Raw genomic sequence first — 10,864 nt, 5'->3', positions numbered from 1 at the left:
TTCTTTTCTTTTATTTGCAGCAGCATGAATGGTGTCTAGTGCCATTGGAAGTGGTCATTTACTTTCAAGTCATTTCAAGTTCTTTTCTTTCAGTTTCATTTCAAGTTATTTCTGACTACTTCTTAATCATGCTTTACACAACACATGTGTTTGAAGCAGAGTTTTAGGAAGAGTTGAACATAAACTATAAAACAACGAAGTAAGAGAAAGGTTAACTAAGCACATATAGTGCACCACACTTCATCAGTTTACGATACCCGGATTGATAATTTATGTAGAGCAATTTAAGACATTAAATTGACTAAACATAAAGGATGAACAATATGCATTCCTTGTATTCCATTTAGAAGAGTGTAACTTATGCCATTAAGGAGGGGTATGCATGCCTTATTTAAGGAGAGTGAAACATATGCATTAAAGAGAGCGTAAGAGGAATATTTTATGACATGTCTTTAATGAGTCTAAGAGAAATATGACATTCTTTAATGAGCACATAAAAGAGAGTGTAATGTATTATTAAAAGAGAGAGAGACTTACATAGAGCTATGAGAATCATCAAGGAGAGATGTGTGAATTGATTGATGAGATGAAGGTGAGTTGTAATTCCTTTTAATAATAACATTATAGTCTAATAATAATATCGATAATATTGATGATTAAGTCAAGAGTGAACTATTAAGATTGATTATTGATAAGTTAAGTGACCTTCCTTCGAGTATACTTGATTACCAATTGATGCAAGGTGATTTAATATTTTGGAAAGTTATACTTGAGATGCTAGACATGAGTTTCTATTTTTTGAATCTCATTCCAGAATTGTTAGAAATAAGATTTTATTAAAGAAATTCATCCCCGAACTGCCCATGAGTGCCATTAATGAAAAAAAAAATCACAATTACATATGAGACAATGTCGTGGGCTCCTTGTAGAGGGTATTGTGGAGACTGTATTACGTGATGATGGTTAGGTTGTGTGATCAAAATCTACCAGCCCCCTTTATTAAATCATAGGTAGTGAGAGTAAAAACCTGCTAACTAAATCATAGGTAGTGAGCCTGATAATGCCTTATAATACATTAATTAACTACTTTTTTTTTCAGATACGTTTCTTTCATTTCTCACCTGTATATTTGAAGTATATTTTTTTCGTTATTATAAGAAGATGGAGATGAAAATAATATGTAGACCTAATGATGACTAAGAAAGAAAAAAATTGGGAGTGGAGGAAGAAACACAACAAGATCAAACAAAATTTGTATTTGTGAATAATTAGTATAGGTTTTCGAAGTTATGTATCCGACGTCTAACTGAAGACGGTTATGGAGAATATTTTCCAGGGCTTTGAGCATTCATTTTTACTTTTTGTTAACTTTACTCATTTTTATTATTTTTATAGTTTAATTATATATATATATATATATATATATATATATATATATATATATATATAGAACTTTAATATTACTATCCTAGATCCATCTTAACACTGGGTCTATCAAGCACCGAGAATGATCAAATCTCTCGAGGTGCAACCATATTTTTTGAGTGCAAAACTTGAGGAAAGGTTTGCACCTCGAGAGATTTGATCCCTCTCGGCACTTGATAGATCCGATGTTAAGATGGATCTAACCTATTTTTTGAGTGCAAAACTTGAGGAAAGGTTTGCACCTCGAGAGATTTGATCCCTCTCAGCGCTTGATAGATCCAGTGTTAAGATGGATCTAGGCTGGTTTCAGTTGTATGCAGTCATACAAAATTTGTTGCACATCTAATTGTTTTGATAATTTTAAATATGATAAATATGTCTAATATTAATTTGGTCAATTTAATTTAAAATTTTCTTAGTTACCTCAGTTCATTGAGATGAAAGAGACTCTTAGTAACTTGAATGATGAAAAATGATGAAATACAAAGTTTGAGTGCAAAGTGTCAATGTAACAATTTTGATAGATAGAAAATGTGAATACTAAGAATATAGTCAATTACAAACAATATTCATTGCAATCAATCTGAAACTGTTTTTTTCCATAGTAAACAACATACCTTGTCTCTGCGATTAATAGTAGTAGTTTTCTCCAAATTCAATCATTATGACTTATGGAGCGTTATACTCCAAATAATTTTCAATGGTAGTTATTTTCTATTACCGCATTTGAATGCAAATTAATTAACAATGTTGAATGATGGAAAATGGGAATAATAAGAATATACCCAACTATAAATTCAAGTAAGAAAACATTTTATTTAGGATGAAAATTCAAATATTGTATGTATGGTTGAATAATTTTTATGTGCTTACACTAAGACATAGTGTGTATGTTTTGGGGGTGAGAAGGAGAGACAAGGGGAGATAGAGATATAGATGGGGGGAGAGATAAGAAGAGAGAGGCAAAGACAGGGAGGGAGGGAGGGAGGGAGGAAGAGATATGGATATGGAGAGAGAAATGTTAGAGAGTGAGAGAAGGGGAAGAGAGAGAGATGGAGGGAGGGGAAAGGGAGGGAGGGGAAAGGAATGGGGGGGAGAGATATAGATATATAGAGAGAGAGAGTTTGTATGTCTAGGGGCTGAGATAGAGAGATAGAGGAGAGACAATGGAAGATATATATATAGATGGAGGAGGTAGAGATGTGCTTACACTGGAATCAATGCAGAATATTAATCTAATTACTTTAAAATTAATGTACATCATACATCTTGTTGCATCAAATCAAAAATCAACATCTACACTAAAATCAATGCATCTAGTGCAAACAATCAAATAGGATTAGAAATCAACATCTAAACTGAAATCATTGCATCTAGTGCAAGCAATCAAATAGGGTTATAAATCAATATCTACATTAAAACCAATGCATATAATGCATGCAGCCAAGTATGAGTAGAAATCAACATCTATGTTGAAATCAATGCATCTAGTGTAAGGTATTAAATATGATTATAAATCGACATCTACACTGAAATCAATGCATCTAGTGCAAGCAATCAAATAGGATTAGAAATCAATATCTGCACTGAAACCAATGCATCCTATGCAAGCAATCAAATAGGAATAGAAATCAACATCGATACTGAAATCAATGCATATAGTGATTGTGATCAAATAGGATTAGAAATCAACAACTACATTGAAATCAATACATCCATTTTAGTGAAAATCTAAAATATTCATGAATTTCTAGAACGAACTTCTATGTCTGTATTTGTCTCTGTGAGAATCTTTCTTCTTCCCTCTCTCTCCACCTTCCACTATGTGTCTATCTCCCTCCTCCTCTCCTTCTCTCTCTTCCCCTCCCTCTTTCCCTCGTCTCACTCTATTTGCATCTCTCTAACTTTCTCTATCTTTCTCTTCTTTCCTCTCTCCACCTATCATCTATATTTATACCTCCCTCCATCTCTCTTTATTTTTCTCTATATCTCAACCCCCTAAACACATCCCACGCTCTCTCTCTCTCCCCATATCTATCTATATCTCCCTCTTCCCTTCCCTCTCTATCTCTTCCCCTTCTCTCTCTCTCTCTCTCTCTCACACACACACACACATACACACACACACACACAAACTCTCCATCTATCCCTTGCCACTCCCTCTCCACCTTTCTCTCTCTATGTATTTCTTCCCCTTCCAGCTCTATCTTTCTCTCCCCCTCTCTCTTTCATCTCTCTAAAGTCCTCTCTCTTTTTCCTTCCTCTCTCTCCCCTTCTCTCCCATCTCTCTCTGTCTCTGCCTCCATTATACACACACTCTCTCTCCACCCTCCATATATATGTCTCCCTGTCTCTCTCCTCCCCTTCTTTCCCTATCTTTATCCTCTAATTTTCTCTCTCTTCCCTCATCTCCTCTCTCCCTTATTCCATCTTCATTTATCCCTTGTCACTCCCTCTCTTTCCCCCTCCAAATCCATCTCTCTCCCTCCCTCTCTCCCCCTCATCTCTCTCTTCCTTTATCTCTCTCACTGTGTCTCTCACCTCTATGTCTCTCTCTCACACTCTATTTCCCCTTCCATCTCACTCTCTTTCTTAAATCTGATCCCATTGTATTGTATTTAAGAAAGTATTTAAATAACAAAAAAACATAATTGGTTGTAAAATATTAAACCTATATTTTGGATCAATCATGTTAAAGAAAATACAATAATAAAAAGATTAAAATGATCACCCACTATCTTTCCTCTATCATTGTTAATCACTTTGCTTTCTCACTTCGCTTGGATCCTTGGTTAAGATGCATCTATCCTAGTTCTTTATAGTATTATTTATATGATATAAATTTCACATATGTATATATAAAAGTATTCTCATTTTTTAATTTATTAAAACCTCCATTTAATCTCTATGAAAATATTGTTAGTAGTTGTGGGGATGGAGGTTTTAGATACACCTAAGTAATTATAAACTTTTTGCTCTTAAATTTAATTAAAAAATGTTATAAAATTAAATTAAAATAAAATATTTGTAAAATATTTTTATTTTAATTAAGTTATTGTTTTTGGGCATGTGGTGTTCATAAGCCATGGTATTAGCCCATGGTATTTTAACAATTAAAAGGCTAGATCCATGACATAATAATCAAAAGTCTAGATGGCCCATGGTATTGATAAACCATGGTAGTAGCCCATGGTATTATAATTTTCTTCCCTCCTCTCCCTCTCTATCTTTCTCTTGTTGGTATTGGCCCATGGTATTGTAAAAAACCCTATTTAAAAGTTAATAATATCCATGGTAAATATTCATGATTAAAAATTTTGTCATATTGTAAATTTTAAGTTTTTATCCGCTTGTTAATTAAATTTATAGATGGAACACATCTATATTAAGTGTTACAAATATATTGATTACATAAAATCTAATATTACAATATTATATGTTACCCAATATTTATATCCACCCCCACCTCGAGAAATACTAATTAAAATGTAATATTATTAAATTTTACCTAGAAATCACACAACAGAAAACCTGAATGCCCAATTGAATCCTCCGCTTCCTTTACCTAATTTTATTTGTTATTCAATCAATAAGCTAATCGATCTCTTTTTAAATTGTATATATATAGTTTTCAAAGTGAGTTTGTTAATATTAGACGACACATTTTTTTATATTTTAAAGTAACGTTACACATATTTTCAGCATATACAATATATACAGTAACGTTACACATATCTTCAACAAATACAATCTGACATATATAGTAATGTTATATCTTCAACATATACAATATACATATATTAGCCCACATATACAGTAATGTTACACATATCTTGAGCATAGACAATATATATATGTTTTTGTTTTAATGTAACATTATGTTACCTGACAAAACCTCCCTCATATCATATTTTTTGTTTTTTAAATGTAACGTTATGTTACCGGACAAAATCTCCCTCATATCATATATTTTTTTTTGTGATGTAAGTTACATGACAACATCTCATATTTTTGTTTTAACGTAACGTTACGTGGCAACATCTCCCTCATATTTTTTTATTATTTTTTTTGTAATGTAATGTTATGTTACATGACAACATTTCCTTAATATTTTTTTAATATTTTTAATGTAAGGTTACATAACGTAACAACATCTCCCTCATATATTGGGTTGTAGAACGCCTCTCGGCACAATGAATTTATATCAATAAAATTTAAATTTTTATGATTATGTATTTTTTTGTTTCCAATTAAATATACATTCCATTGGAAGCATTTTTCTTCATTTAAACATTTTAAATCCTAAATTAGGAGAGATCTCTAATAAAATCCAATAATATTTACAAAGATAGCTAGTCTAAATATTTATCTGCTACCTCATATTTATAATTCAAAGTATTTACGAACTCAATATCCTAGCTATATATTTACAAAGGTAGCTAGTCTAAGGATTTACGTGCTACCTCATATTTGTAATTCAAAGTATTTACGAACTTAATATCATATATATATAGTGATCTATATATTAAATAGATTAAAAAAAATTATACGGTAAAAAGAAATTAAAGTTAAAAGGGAAAAATAACTTGTTGCAATATCTCTTTTTCTAATCTCCTAAGTTTTGTAATGTAATTAAAATGTGGTAATGTTGGAGAGCCAACATGAGTATATTTTGAAACTATTTGATGTAAGCATTTTGTTGATTTAATTACAAACTATTGAAGATGAAGATGAGGACATGACTATATGGATTCTGATGATAGGAAGCATAACATGATTAGGAATCTTGTGAGGGAGATTGTTAAGTTTTCTAGTTTTCCCTACATTTAGTGTTCATACCCCTTGGTGTGTTGGTTAAGTTACCAGTTTCCCTAAGTAGTTATAAGGAATGGGGATTGAGGTACACGAGTCACCCAAACCTAGTTTGTGTACCTTGCCAGGTTGACTTTGAGTCTCAAAATGGAAACCTTAGAACCAATAGGTGATCCAAAACGCTTATGGGGAAGAATGGGAGAGGGGAGATTAAACGCAGTAAGAAGGTCTCCATTTTGATTTTTCCTTAATTAAAGTGAGGAAATTCAAAATTCCACATGAGACAACTTGGAGGTGTTAAGTGAGGTGACATGGCTCTTGTAAGTTAGTTAAGAACACATAATTCGAGTTAATGAGTTCAAGTTCAGTTTAGTTTACTTGTGTTGATTCTTAAAAAATAGGAGTATAGCTTAGTTAATTCCAGCTAAGGGCGTGAATTTCAGTTGTAGGTAGTGATTCTTAAATTTTAGGAGCAAAAGTTGAGTTAGTTTCAGTTGTAATCAATTAAACTAGTTATAGCTGTTAATATAACTAGTTGGTGGTCAATTAAGTAGTGGGACATCAATCTAACTTAGAGATCATCTAGTTAATTGATTAATCAGCTAATAATTAACTCATGCGTGAAAATCGGTTAATTAATAACCAATCATGAAATGATTTTCTAATTGGTTAATTAATAACGGCCTCATAATAATAAAGGTTAACTCTAATTGAAATCAAAATAATTGCTAATTGTACTTCCAATAACTAAAAAATAATTGTTAATTATGCTTCCTATAATCAAAAAATTGACTTGAGTTGGTACAACAGGATAAACAAGGATAGATGTAGGCCGGATTCCATGAGAAATTTAGCAAAACTATAGAAAACATATATATAAGTCAAGGCCGAATAAAGCAATTATAAGCTACAAAGAAAACATCTTAACCTCGTCATTGTTGGTTTAACGCTTTCTCTTTAAAGTTTTGGAATATAGCATAGGCTTGAAAAGGACAACATAGGAAATGTGCTTGATAATATTCACATGACAGTGGATGAGTATATTAAATACTCTGAGGATTTTGTTGCCCTAATGTAAATTGTAGGAGAACAAAACATATGAGGGGATGCTTAAAACTAATCTTATGGGTTTCGACAGGTTTATTATTTTACAATATCAAATGCCTAGATATGGTAGTGTGGCTTGTCTGGTATATATATTTCCAATGCATGTATTAATGTGAAAATGCACAGTGACCAGGATACTAATGCTGAGTAGGCTCTTAACTTTGCCTCAACAATATCTAGAAATTTGTTTATGTTGAAAATCATACTATGTCTAACTCAATTTCTTGTGATCTTTTTTTCTTTTTGGTCATACCTAGAAGTTTGGATTTCCCTATTACTCTCTTACAAGATGTCATCACAACTGTGATAATGTCCAGTGTGACTTTTGGGGACTCAAGGGGAAGTGTTGAAGGCTCCGTGAATGCTTTCTAAGATGCAATGAAGCTATGTAATATTCAAAAATTTTCTAAGGGAAATATTGGCGATCAATGTCAGCATCAAGTTATATGGCTTCACGTGTATAAGAATCTTGTGGAAATGCATTATGAAAGGCTATAACCAATTTGAATGGCTAAGTTTATTTTATAAAAGTTTTATACTAGGAGATATTTAAGTTGATTGGAGTAGTAACATGAAAATTCGTGGAAGGAAGTGTAACACTTGAGGATCAACATTTGTTTTAGTGTCAAAGTGGAATACTCAACCTTTATAAATCTGAGATGGTGGAAATATTAATGCATGTTAAAATCTTGGGAGCTTGGTTGCAAGACATTATAGGGACATGGTAAGGAAACTTCCTTAATCTTAAAAAAAAAAAAAGTATAACAATAATAAGTATGATTGTTGTGGGGTAGTCTAACAAGAAAATTAGTTAATTCCCTTGTTAGTAAAAAAACATATCTTATTAGCACATCACCGGAGTTTACCTGTCAATTATATTAAATAATATGTTGATGAATGAAATGTGATCCACCCTATAAGAAAATAACTATATTATAATAACATGATGAGTGTGAAATAGTTAATGCTAAAGAGAGAAATTTCATAACTAAGTTTACCTGGAAAAGTAGACAGCAATATAGTTGACTTGAACATAACAGGAAGAGAAGGTTATCATAAACCCTTATTTATATATAACGTTTGGAATTAAACTAAAAGCATAGTAATGCTACCTAGTACGACAAATTATATATTAGTTGCAACCTATCATAAAGGACAGAGAATAGAAAATGAATTATGAAAAGTCCAAAGAAGATTAGTACTTTCATGATCTAAAATTATAGTGGAACCACATGATGGAGTCCTTAGCAATTGGTGTAGTCATTGGGTAAGAAAAAATATTAAATTCTATTGTTGATGAGATATAATGATGCTGCTAATTCTCATTGAATGTAGGCAATTAACCCTTGTAGGGTTGTGATGCATACTAGTGAACCTTGTTGGGTATGTAAATAATAACTAATGGTAAATGAAATCAAATTTGATAATATTATATATAGATATACATGTTTCTTAAATAATGATTGATGAGACTAATGACCCTAATGATGGTGGATGTAGGGCAAAATGAAAGGAGTAACCTTGGTTCTGTGCATTCTCGATTAGAGAGAAAAATTTTCTGTAGAAGAAAGCAGTACCCAGGTTAAGTGCAATGGAAACACTTATGCTGGAAAGAGCTACCTAGAAAGATGAAGATTATATGTTCAAGACATATTCCAACGTACTTTGAGGATGAATGAAAACACTGAGGATGTGTAGAAATTTTGAATAATATGACACAAATTCACAGAGATTATCCTGATTATACACTTATAAGCGGAACATGCATAATACATAACCTCCTTTACGTTGATCATCAATTTATAGAAGCAGAAACATTCACAGGCGCACATAGAAGCAGCAATCACACATATCAACACAGTATATTCCCGAGGAAAGCATCTCGCTAAAAACCCCAACTATCTGTATATTATATTGATTGAATCATGTAACATTACAAAGTACAATGCTTATCACAAGCAATACAGTACTAGCTCCACCTGTTACACATAATACAGCTAAGATCTGATCTCCAAATCTCCCCTGTTGCTTTGCCTGCCTCCACAGCTCAATACCTGCTCAAGAATTGATTAGAATGGTTTACCAAACTCGTATTTGACCTGCAAATAATCACTCACACTATGTTGGACGTGAGCACAAGCTACAATTATTGATATTGGCCAATTCATTGGCATACTCAATCCCTCTGATTGTGCAAATCATCATGCACAGCTATAGTCACAACTGATAGCAATCTGATCCCCTAACACCTGTCCCTGTTGAACTGAACATGCACTGACATGCATACAGGTTCTTGACCCGTGAACCAATCTGCTTCACCTGTCTAGTGATGATGTGTCTAAGGAAAACTTTTCCCTCACTGAAGACTACATCATAGACTCTATCTTCCAGCATCGCGATCGACACCAAGTTTCTCTTCAGTCCTGGTACATACTTGACATCGGTCAAGGTAAGGCGAGCTCCATGCTCCCTCTGAAAAATAACCGTGCCTACACCTGAGACACTATACTTCTCGTCATTACCCATCCCTATGAGTATCTGGAGATCTTTCTCCTCCAAAGTAGTGAACAAACTTTTGTCACCGGTCATGTGGAAAGAAGCTCCACTGTCAAGAAACCAACCACTTCCCATCATGGATGAAACCATGCATGCGAAGAGTGTGAAATCCAACTCAAACTGTGAAGCATGTGCCTCACCTTCAGATCCTTCCCCGGATCCCTTCTTGGACTTCTTCTTTGGGCAATTAGTAGCATAATGACCCAAATCATGACAACGAAAGCATCTCACCTTCGCCTTGTCAACCTTCTTCCCATCATTGGAAGAACTGGATTCAGAAAGAGAAACCTTCCCCTTCCCTTTCTTCGCCTTACTCGCTAAGGCACAGTTTTCCTCATCATGCATAAATGAAGAACTGTCTCTGGTGCGCCGTCTAATCTCCTCCTGCATCAAATCTGACCATAGTCGTTCCCAATTTGGCAGTTTCTCCCTTCCATTCATCAAGTCCTGGTAGCTATGCCAACTCTTAGGAAGGTCAAGGAGTGCTAGACTCACCATCCTCATCCGAGATTCACCCCCACACTTCCCAGCTCATCCCTGCATTGGGTGAAATTCGTGAGATACTGGGGCATACTATCTCCATTCTCACACTGAATGTTTCTGAGTTTTATCTCTTGCTTTGGAATTAAATTCGAATTCCACCAGCTCAAAAATTCAACCACTTCCGATCTAGAATTCGTGAGAACAAAGTATTTCTTGTACAGAGATTGAATGTCTGGGCATTCACTGGATATCTCACCTTCCAAAAGAAGGATGAATCCAGAGGCTACCTGGCCCAATTACAGACTCTGCCTGAAGAAATAAAATGTAAACACTTCCTGAATAATAGATCTAATGATCAATCCTCGCTTGATATCCTGTAAAAATCTCTTCGACAAATCAAGCAGCTCTGATACCATGTAGAAATTTTGAATAATATGACACATATTCACAGAGATTATCCTGATTATACACTTATAAGCGG

Source organism: Pinus tabuliformis, chromosome X (assembly GCF_031772625.1).
Source record: "Pinus tabuliformis cultivar Carrire ecotype Pingquan chromosome X, CPIR1, whole genome shotgun sequence".
NCBI classification, from domain to species: Eukaryota; Viridiplantae; Streptophyta; class Pinopsida; order Pinales; family Pinaceae; genus Pinus; species Pinus tabuliformis.
This window is presented reverse-complemented; position numbering follows the sequence as displayed.